Genomic DNA, 11,461 nt, shown 5'->3' with positions numbered 1-11,461 from the left:
GACAAAATATACAGATACTTTACTATACACCACTGGAGGGATCTATACATGTATGACGATATCTAAACCATCTTGGATCAATTTTGCTGAGTGGAAATTTGAAGCTCTAAGTAATGTGTCTAAATTTGGAATGTTTTCGCAAGTTTAGCAAGAATTGGTCACAATCACCATTCACTTCTTACTCTTCACCATCAGAATACATTACCACATTTTTCCTGAAGATGAAAATTTGGCCAAAATGACTCATGTCTGTTTTTAGGATGTTTGTCATCATTAGGAACTATATATTGACATTTTTGTTTGTTGATCAGGACTACATCGAACTGGATGTTGGCAAGCGTTAGAACTCACCGAGAGGATAAACAAACAATCGAACAAATATTGGGAGAACTTGACGTCAGTTATAGTGAACTTTACGAGGACTAAATATGTGACACTACCGATTTGCTTTTGAACTAAAAACAGGGCAACTGAAAAAAAACTGTGTGGCATCTAGAACCTGTCGTTCTCTCCCGGACGAAACTAGGAATATCCCCGATTCAAATTTACTCTTAAGCCTAATTCTTTCATAGAAAGTTGTTCCTTTAATAGTTTCAGAGCATTTTTTCTGGTTACAGTGTTAGTGGTAGTTGAATGCACTATTTTAGAGAATAAAATTTAATTTGCTCAGAATTCTTCCTTTGGCATGTGAGCCTATCGCTTTACCGGATGCTAATACATTCCGCTGACAAAACAGTTCTATCAAAAATGGTTTGAAATTCGTTTTAAAAGGATGATCCCCTTCAAAAAACCTTAAACGACAGTAGAATTATTCATATACAATGGAATCGTATTAAACATTGAACGAAATTCGGCTAAGAAAAATCTCTTTATTACTCGCATTCCACAGTAAGATAGCGAGGCCGAGTTAGATATCTACCGTACAGTGCTGCCCCTATGAATTACGGTAGCGGAATTTCTGTGAACTAAAATAGTAGTGCATATTTACCGCCGGAATTTAAATTTCCTTATTACGTACGATACGGACCAGTGTGGCGCCTAATTCTGATTGAATATGATACTATGAAAACGTTCTGAATTTTGTATGATATTTCCTAATTTTTTAGGTAACATATTTAATTCTTTTAGCTAAAATTCACTTACCTATCAATTAATGTAGTATTTATATACAGAATAACTTATTCGTTTACATTTTTGAATGATAAAATTGACAAAATGTCCATATTTTTTCTTCGATATATTCTAATTGCGCAGAAATAATCAGGGAACATACAAACACCTGTCGCTCTCTCCCAGACCATACTAGAAATACCCCGATTCAAAAGTACTCTTTCAAGGCTTATTCTTTCATAGAAAAATTGTTTGGCCAGATGTTTCAGAGCAGTTTTCAGAGTTTGAGAAATTTCCTCGGAATCCGGCCCGCAAATCGGTAATTAGTTCGTCCACTACGGCCGTTCGAAGACTCTGGCAAGCGAGTATTATGTTAGTTCACGTTTTCCACGCTATCGTTATACATAGGGGCAGCACTAGATGGTCAAGATTAGATCGCACTATTTTTACTGTGGAGCGGGCTCAATTCAATCGCTAATTCTTTATTTACAGTGAACTATTCCCTCAATTGATAAAGACTTTAAAGCCACGATGATTTTAAATGTACGACTTTTGAATTGGGTAAAATGATAAGAATTCATCATATTTTATGTACTCAGGGCCCCGGGGACGCACAGGGAGACCTCACTCCACCGCAAACACGTCACGACACACTAGTCAGGCCCTGACTCGACCAGTTAGTTACAATGGCTTTCTCCCTGCCACAGGCTGGGCTCTTGTGAAAAACGAGAATCTGTTAAACCAGTGTGACCAGGGGACTGAAAACTGCTGAAAACCTTTGCTGAAGCCTTTAGGCTACTATGTCAGAGTAATTGTACTGTTTTGCTCCCCTTTTCACCCATCCTTCCTCAACCTCTCACCCCATCCTCCTTCAACCTCACCCAACCTCATCATCCCATTGTCCCCAACCTCTCGCCCCATCCTCCCTCAACCTCTCACCCCATCCTCCCCAACCTCTCACCCCATCCTCCCCCAACCTCTCAGTCAGTCTCCCTGTTAATGTGATTTCAATTTTAGTATTTCAGGTTTTCCTCTGTCGGGCTGTGGTGTAAACTTCATCACGAATACTGGATGTGGTGGACTTCAACTGAAATTTATCACAGTTTTACTTCTTCCGGACTACTAGTGAACTAACCAGACTATATGTGAACTAACCGGACCATTTAGTCCATTTAGGACCATTTAGATTGATACTCATAAAAAACAGTCAGTGGTGGACTTCAGGAGGTGTTGAACTCTGTGGATTTGTGGGACTCGGTGGACTACCATTACTGCTAGACAAGGGCTGGTGAGTGTGAGTAGAATTTCTTAAAAGTTTCCGAAACAATTATGAGAAAGCAGTTTATCTGTAAACACTGTTCACTGCATTTCATAAGAATTGTCAATGTGGTTATTTGAAGCAGGCTGTAATTGTGTTGCAGGAATTATAATTCAGGGTTTTTAGTAAGAGCATCAATTTCTACCTTAAAAATTAATTAAATATTAAAAATTAATTGAATATTTGACATCATTGAATAAAAATCGTTTTTGGACCGAATTTCGCGGGCGAATTTCATCAAAATTTGTGACGAAATTAAGGGGGTCAAAACACAAAATCCTGAATATCTCATTTTAGGAGCCTCGGATCCTAAATCTAACCTCATATTTGTAACCAGCACCCCAAAAAACATGTCTGCACTAAATTTTATTAAAATTGGGCCAAAAAAATATTTTGACTTTGTACCCCATTTTTGGGGTGCATATTTTGGGCATTAAAACCCTTATTTGCCCATGAAGATGAATTCTGATTCAAAATCTGATTGCGGATCCGGAATCTACACCTCAGAATACATATTCCTACCAAATTTCGAAGGAATCAGAGAAAAAAAATTTTTCGCCGAAAAAAAACTCCTGGACTAACACACCTTAGATTTTTGCCATTTTTTGCCAAAAAATCGAATCTCTTCGATTTGCTTGAAATTTCAGTCATTTATATTGTCAAGGGTGCTGATTCCAAATCTGCAATCAGATTTTGAATATCTCAAAAACTCTGGGGTCCAAGGCCTTTTGAAAATTTAGGGGGGTCCCCCAATAATTCGAATTTATCATTTTCTGGGCCTCAGATCCGAAAAATTCGTTCAGATTTGTGATCAGCACCCCAGAATACATGTCTAACCGGAATTTCATCAAAATCGGAGACAAAAAATATTTGACCCCTGACACTCATTTTGGGGAGTAGCCTACCTTAGATTGCCATTTCTCTGATATACCGGTAACTAGACTTAACTCTTACACTGTGTATAACTGTTTGGTGGCCTCAAATCTATTAAGTTTCATTTATATCTTTTAGGATGTTTCTCATCATTAGGATGGAATTATTGACTTTTTGAGTTTGATGATCAGGATCAGATGAACTGGATAAATATGTGTTGGCAGTGTTAGAACTCACCGGGAGGATAAACAAACAAACGAACAAATATTGGGAGAACTTGACTTCAAATTTACTCTTCTTTAATAGTTTCCGAGCATTATTTCTGGTTACAGTGAATAGTGGTAGTTGAATGCACTATTTTAGAGAATAAAATTTAATTTGCTTGAAATTCTTCCTTTGGCATGTGAGCTTAGCGCTTTGATGGATGCTAATACATTCCGCAGACAAAAGAGTTCTATCACAAACGGTTTGAAATTCGTTTTAAAAAGAGAATCCCCTTCTAAAAACCTTAAACGATAGTAGAATTATTCATATACAATGGAATCGTATTAGAAAATCAACGAAATCGGCTAAGAAAAATATCTGTATTGCTCGCATGCCACAGTAACATAGCGAGGATGAGTTAGATATTTACCGTACAGTGCTGCCCCTATGAATAACGATAGCGGAATTTCTGTGAACTAAAATAGTAGCGCATATTTACCGCCGGAATTTAAATGTCCTTATTACGTACAATACAGACCAGTGTGTCGTCTAATTCTGATTAAATATGATACTATGAATACGTTCTGAATTTTGTATGATATTTCCTTATTTTTAGGTAACATATTTAATTTTTTTTAGCTAAAATTCACTTACTTATCAATAAATATAGTATTTGTATACAGAATAAATTATTCATTTTCATTTTTTAATGATAATATATCATCAGAATTGACAAAATGTCAATATTTCTTCTTCGATATATTCTATTTACGCGCAAATAAACAGGGAACTTACAAACACCTGTCGCTCTCTCCCAGACCATACTAGAAATACCCCGATTCAAATTAACTCTTTTAAGGCTCATTCTCTTATAGAAAAATTGTTTGGTTCGAACGTTTCAGAGCAGTTTTCAGAGTTTGAGAATTTTCCTCGGAATCCGGCCCGCCAATCGGTAATTAGTTCGTCCACTCCTGCCGTTCGAAGACTCTGGCAAGCGAGTATTATGTTAGTTCACATTTTCCACGCTATCGTTATACATAGCGGCAGCACTAGACGGTCGAGATTGAATTAATCGCGCTATTTTACTGTGGAGCGGGCTCAATTCAATCGCTAATTCTTTATTTACAGTGAACTATTCCCTCAATTGATAAAGACTTTAAAGCCACGCTGATTCTAAATGTACGAATTTCGATATTGGTAAAAAAGATAAAAATTCATGCTTGATATTTCATTTTCATGTCCTCAGGTACACACAGTTTAGGGGGACCTCACTCCAGTGACTTCGCAGACACTTCACGACAGTCAGTGGAGGCCGGGACCTACTCAAATTTAGTCTGAATCAGTCAGTTGTTGTTACTACGGGTTCCGGGTTGTTTGGGTAACGACGGCTAGGTGCTAGGCTAACACGAACAGGGACCTCACTCGGTTTCAAAAACCACTTTCTAGCCTACACGGGCCGCACTACCCTAGCCGCTTGCATTGCACATGGTGCAGCAGGCGATAGTTTCACAAATCTTGATGAACTGTTCTTTAACTTCCTCCAGCACCACATCTTGTTCAGCAGGTTACACCAGCTTTCTTCCACTGCCACAGGCTGGGCTCTTGTGTAAAACGTGAATCTGTTAATCCAGTGTGACTGAAAACTGCTGAAAACTTTTGCTTAAGCCTTTACTATGTCAGAGTTATTGTACTGTTTTGCTTCCCTTTTCACCCATCCTCCCTCAACCTCTCACCCGACCCTCCCTCAACCTCTCAACCCACCCTCCCCAACCTCTCAACCCACCCTCCCTTACCTCTCACCCCATCCTCTCTCAACCTCTCACCCCACCCTCCCTCAACCTCTCAACCCACCCTCCCCAACCTCTCAACCCACCCTCCCCAACCTCTCACCCCATCCTCTCTCAACCTCTCACCCCATCCTCCCCAACCTCTCACCCCATCCTCCCTCAACCTCTCACCCCATCCTCCCCCAACCTCTCACCCCATCCTCCTCCACCTATCACCCCATCCTCCCCAACCCCTCACCACATCCTCCCCCAACCTCTCACCCCATACTCCCTCAACCTCTCACCCCATCCTCCCCAACCTCTCATCCCATCCTCCCCCAACCTCTCACCCCATCCTCCCTCAACCTCTCAGTCAGTCTCCCTGTTAATGTGATTTCAATTTTAGTATTTCAGGTTTTCCTGTCGGGCTGTGGTGTAAACTTCATCACGAAACTGGATGTTGACTTCAACTGAAATTCATCACAGTTTTATTTCTTCAGTGAACTTCTTCCGGACTACTAGTGAACTAACTGGACTTCTAGTCAACTAACCGGACTATAAGTGAACTAACTGGACTACTAGTGAACTAACCAGACTATATGTGAACTAACTGGACTATTTAGTCAACTAACCGGACTATAAGTGGATTGATACTCATAAAAATACAGTCAGTGGTGGACTCCAGGAGGTGTGGATTTGTGGAACTCAGTGGACTACCATTACTGCTAGACAAGGGCTAGTGAGTGTGTGAGTAGAATTTCTTATAAGTTTCCAAAACAATTATGAGAAAGCAGTTTATCTGTAAACACTGTTCACTGCATTTCATAAGAATTGTCAATGTGGTTATTTGAAGCAGCCTGTAATTCTGTTGCAGGAATTATAATACAGGGTTTTAGTAAGAGCATCAATTTCTACCTTAAAAATTAATTGAATATTTGATCATTGAATAAAATTCGATTTTGGGCCGAATTTCCCAGGCAAATTTCATCAAAATTTGTGACGAAATTAAGGGGGTCAAAACACGAAATCCTGAATATCTCATTTTAGTTGCCTCGGATCCAAAATCTAACCCCATATTCGTAATCAGCACCCCAAAAAACATGTCTGCACTAAGTGTCATTAAAATTGGGCCAAAAAAAAATTTTGACTTTGTACCCCATTTTTGGGGTGCATATTTTGGGCATTAAAACCCATATTTGCCCATGAAGATGAATTCCGATTCAAAATCTGATTGCGGATCCGGAATCTACACCTTAGAATACATATTCCTACCAATTTTAGAAGGAATCAGGGAAAAAAAATTTTTCGCCGAAAAAAAACTCCTGGACTAACACCTTAGATTTTTGCCATTTTTGGCCAAAAAACCGAATCTCTTCGATTTGCTTGAAATTTTAGTCCTTTATATTTTCAGGGGTGCTGATTCCAAATCTGCAATCAGATTTTGAATATCTCGAAAACTCTGGGGTCCAAGGCCTTTTGAAAATTTAGGGGGTCCCCCAATAATTCGAATTTCTCATTTTCTGGGCCTCAGATCCGAAAAATTCGTTCAGATTTGTGATCAACACCCAAGAATACATGTTTATACTGAATTTCATCAAAATCGGAGACAAAAAATATTTGACCCCTGACACTCATTTTGGGGAGTAGCCTACCATTTCTCTGATACACCAGTAACTTTACTTAACTTTTACACTGTGTATAACTGATTGGTTGCCTCAAATCTATAAAGTTTCATTTATATCTTTTAGGATGTTTGTCATCATTAGGATGGAATTATTGACGTTTGTGTTTGATGATCAGGACTACATCAGATGAACTGGATAAAATATGTGTTGGCAGCGTTAGAACTCACCGGGAGGATAAACAAACAAACGAACAAATATTGGGAGAACTTGACTTCAGTTATAGTGAACTTTATGTCCACGAGGACTAACTATGTGATGACTTTGCTGCTGATGGGATAAATATCTGTTTGAACTAAAAACTGTAAAACTAAAACTACTGACGGCATCTAGAATCTGCCGGATAGAAAACAACGAGGAACATAGAAGTTCAGGTGATATACAATCCTATCCTCTGTCTCTCTCTATCATCTCTCATCCTCATCTCTCATACTCATCTCTCATACTCATCTCTCATACTCATCCTCATCTCACTCTTTCATCCTCATCTCATACTCATCTCTCATACTCATCTCATACTCATCCTCATCTCACTCTTTCATCCTCATCTCATACTCATCTCTCATACTCATCTCTCATACTCATCTCTCATACTCATCTCTCATACTCATTTCTCATTCTCATTTCTCATCTCTCATACTCATTTCTCATCCTCATCTCTCATAGCCATCTCTCATCCTCATCTCTCATACTTCATTCTCATCTCTCATCCTCATCTCTCATACTCATCTCACTCTTTCATCCTCATCTCATACTCATTTCTCATCCTCATCTCTCATAGCCATCTCTCATCCTCATCTCTCATACTTCATTCTCATCTCTCATCCTCATCTCTCATACTCATCTCACTCTTTCATCCTCATCTCATACTCATCTCTCATCCTCATCTCTCATACTCATCTCATACTCATCTCTCATCTCATACTCATCCTCATCTCACTCTTTCATCCTCATCTCATCCTCATCTCTCATTCTCATCTCTCATACTCATTTCTCATTCTCATCTCTCATACTCATCTCATCTCTCATCTCTGGTCTCATTCTCCACCATCTACCGGGTTGTGATAGGAACTAGTTCCTGTCTCGCCCGGTAGATGGCATTATTTTTTTGATAAAATTTGCTTAAGCAATGGATAAATATGAGTTCCCCTGTAGGCTGTCAGTACGTCCCTATAGCGTAGTGGGTAGGGTGCTGGACTGCTAGACAGTGGTTGGTGGTTCAAATCCCGTATTTTAAATAAAATTTTATTGGTTGTTGATTAAATAAAAATGTTGAATTTTGATTTTGTTCGTTTCAATAAAATGTTGAATTTTACTTTTGCAAACAAGCTGTAACAAATTCCTACTTTGAATTTGGAATAAATCCTTTGATTGTACTTTGCGTTTGTCCTTTCCTTTTTGACTTTGTCCTTTCCTTGAACGTGAGAAGTTGTACGAGAGTCCGGGGCAAGTGGAAGTTGTGAGAGGGGAGAGTCCTTTCCGGGGCAAAGTGCCCGAGACAAAGAGATTTTATTAAAGAGAGCATTTTATATATGGACGTTTATTTATTTACGTTACTTTTTATAACATGCGGCAAAACGAAATAATGACGAGTAGAGTCTGCGTCTCGAGGTTTGGAGATGGTTCTGAAGTCGGAGTAGAGTCTGCGTCTCGAGGTTTGAAGATGGTTCTGTAGTCGGAGTAGAGTCTGCGTCTCGAGGTTTGAAGATGGTACTGTAGTCGGAGTGCGTCTCGAGGTTTGAGAATGGTTCTGTAGTCGGAGTAGAGTCTGCGTCTCGAGGTTTGAAGATGGTTCTGTAGTCGGAGTAGAGTCTGCGTCTCGAGGTTTGAAGATGGTACTGTAGTCGGAGTAGAGTCTGCTTCTCGAGGTTTGAAGATGGTACTGTAGTCGGAGTAGAGTCTGCGTCTCGAGGTTTGAAGATGGTACTGTAGTCGGAGTAGGGTCTGCGTCTCGAGGTTTGAAGATGGTACTGTAGTCGGAGTGCGTCTCGAGGTTTGGAGATGGTTCTGTAGTCGGAGTAGAGTCTGCGTCTCGAGGTTTGAGGATGGTACTGTAGTCGGAGTAGAGTCTGCGTCTCGAGGTTTGAAGATGGTACTGTAGTCGGAGTAGAGTCTGCTTCTCGAGGTTTGAAGATGGTACTGTAGTCGGAGTAGGGTCTGCGTCTCGAGGTTTGAAGATGGTTCTGTAGTCGGGGTAGAGTCTGCGTCTCGAGGTTTGAAGATGTTGCCGTCACTCAAATATTGCCAGCTGAAAAACAAATCGGATAATCGTCAAGCTAATGAAGATGCAAAATGTACGGATGGGTAAGTTTAATATAATTACCTTATCTTAATGTAAAGATACCGAAACAGCAAAATGTGAGTTGATGCGGTTCCCAATGCAGCAGCAGCAGCAGCAGCAGTAGCAGCAGCAGCAGCAGACTAGTTCAGGACGTTGCGACAAACGAATTGTGTGTACATGTAGTTGTCAGTAGTAGCGAACTGGTTTCGGTTTAACCCTAAAAAGACACAATATTCATAATGTATGAATGTGCGCGAAATAGAACATCGGAAATCAGCGACAACAGCAACTAGTCTTCATCAGCAAATTAGCCGTCATCTGTTTGTAGTTGAAATCCGACATCAACAGCAGCAGCAACACCAGTAACAGCAGCAGCAGTATCGGGATCTCCTCCGCGATCATCTGCACCATCAGCCGCCAGTCTCATCTTGCGTTCTCAATCGCTAGGCGTCACAAATTCCTTCACGTTCCAGTCTCTCCTTACATCATCAGCCGCTTATTAGTTGGTTGTTCGCTTGAAGCCACACTTTCTTCACGCCTTGTTGCAGAGCTCTTATAGGTGACCTTCATCGCTGGACATCAGTTCTCGGACTGGCATCGGGCGGCTCGAACCGCGCTTCTAATACCTACGTCAACCAATCAGCGACGGTGCATCATCGATGCGACCGGATTGGATCAATCAGAAAGCTCGATCGCGCATTCCTGTGACAGACCCGAGTCCGTGACGCTAATCCGCAAGAACCATTCAATTCGTGCCAAACATTTTCAATGGGGCCTACAGGTCATCGAGTTTAATTCGACTATTCATAGAGGCACATATTGTTAAAGATAGAAATATCGAATGCTACGATTTTAGCCTAAAATTGTATGCTGAAATTTTAGCTAATGGTTTAGATAAACTCCAACAAACTTTAGTGTAGATTTCCCTTCTATTTAAGTCTGGTTTTGAACTGTAATACCGGCTCAATTTTACTTTTTTCGAGTTTTGCTTTATGATATTGAAGTTTGCTTAAGGGTTTGTGCAGTGACGCGGCACAATTGTGTAGTAGAGCGTATGGCAGGTCTCCAGAGAGTGATTCTCTATTGGATAGAGTCGTTTTCAATCCGAATTTATACACAAGTTCACCAGACATCGCCGCGTACACATCTACTTTAACTGAAATCTGGTGAAAAATTATGGAAGTTGAGAAAGAACTGTGATTGATCACCGCGCGCTGCTTGTACCGAATAGTCGCTTGGATTTCTTCAGTTCGAGGAATTAAATAAATATAAAATGACCCAAACCCTCACCACTCAACTTAAAATAACAAACTAATATTGTAAAAAAGTCGAAGGTCCCTGGGGGAATTACTCCGCTGCCGGGACCGGTATTGTGGGATAAATAAATAATTCAGCCAGAAACGACTGAATTAAACATAATTTACCCCACACCAGTTATTTTGTAGGACTCACGCATTAGCAACCTCATTCCAGGGAGGACAGTACTCTCGACTCGCCCGCTTACCGGAGATCACTTGCCACATCCTGACCCGCCTCCTCCGAGACTCGAACCTGGGCCACAGCGGTGACACGCTAGTCGCCGACCGACTAAGCCATCCGGTCCGCCCGATTGTGACAGGAAAACATTCGAACATATTCCACGGCCATTCACATTCGGACAAAAGACCATGACGTCACAATGGTCAACGCCGTGACGATGTCGACTCAGACTGAAATCGCCCGTTTCTGACCAAACTTGCAGCTCCAGAGTCTATATCTTGAATCTCTACAAATATATACTGATCGTTGCAGCATATTAGTCCTAGATACGACGGGTGGTTTTTGAATTTGAGAGTTCTAAATAGCGTATTTCCGTTTCAAAAATCCAATATCCTGAATCCCACAAAACTCTACGTGCGTCTCGTATGACAGCCGATCTGACTCATGTACAGAATATATATAGACTAATCACGTCCCGGTCACGGCCATGGTTCCAGTTAAGTCGTGCGCGACACATTTTGTTCAAATATGTACGCAACTTGCGCCTCTTAACCCTTAAAAAACTTCGATTATAGTTAAGGAATGATTATTTTACTTTTAATGTCACTATCATCAACGGCCAAAACCATTCCTTGGCCATTCATTGTCGAACGAAAGTTGGGCTCGGCTGATAATGGTTTTCGCCCCACATAACCAAACTAACTTTTGAAATAATCAAACCTTTAGAAAGAGGGGTATCCCAGTACAG

At 40.5% G+C, this 11,461-nt stretch overlaps 1 long non-coding RNA gene across 1 annotated transcript; it reads right to left on the bottom strand.

The window, feature by feature from the left end:
* Positions 1-8,477: 8,477 nt before the first annotated feature.
* On the bottom strand, positions 8,478-10,038 carry LOC141912663 (uncharacterized). The gene is made up of 2 exons (XR_012620186.1): positions 9,277-10,038; positions 8,478-9,201 (listed from the first exon to the last, which is right to left on the bottom strand). It is a non-coding gene; the product is annotated as an uncharacterized LOC141912663 (long non-coding RNA).
* Positions 10,039-11,461: the final 1,423 nt, after the last annotated feature.

This window comes from Tubulanus polymorphus, chromosome 11, assembly GCF_964204645.1.
Source record: "Tubulanus polymorphus chromosome 11, tnTubPoly1.2, whole genome shotgun sequence".
NCBI classification, from domain to species: Eukaryota; Metazoa; Nemertea; class Palaeonemertea; order Tubulaniformes; family Tubulanidae; genus Tubulanus; species Tubulanus polymorphus.
The sequence above is the reverse complement of the archived record's forward strand: the minus strand, read 5'-3'. Positions and strand labels throughout refer to the sequence as shown.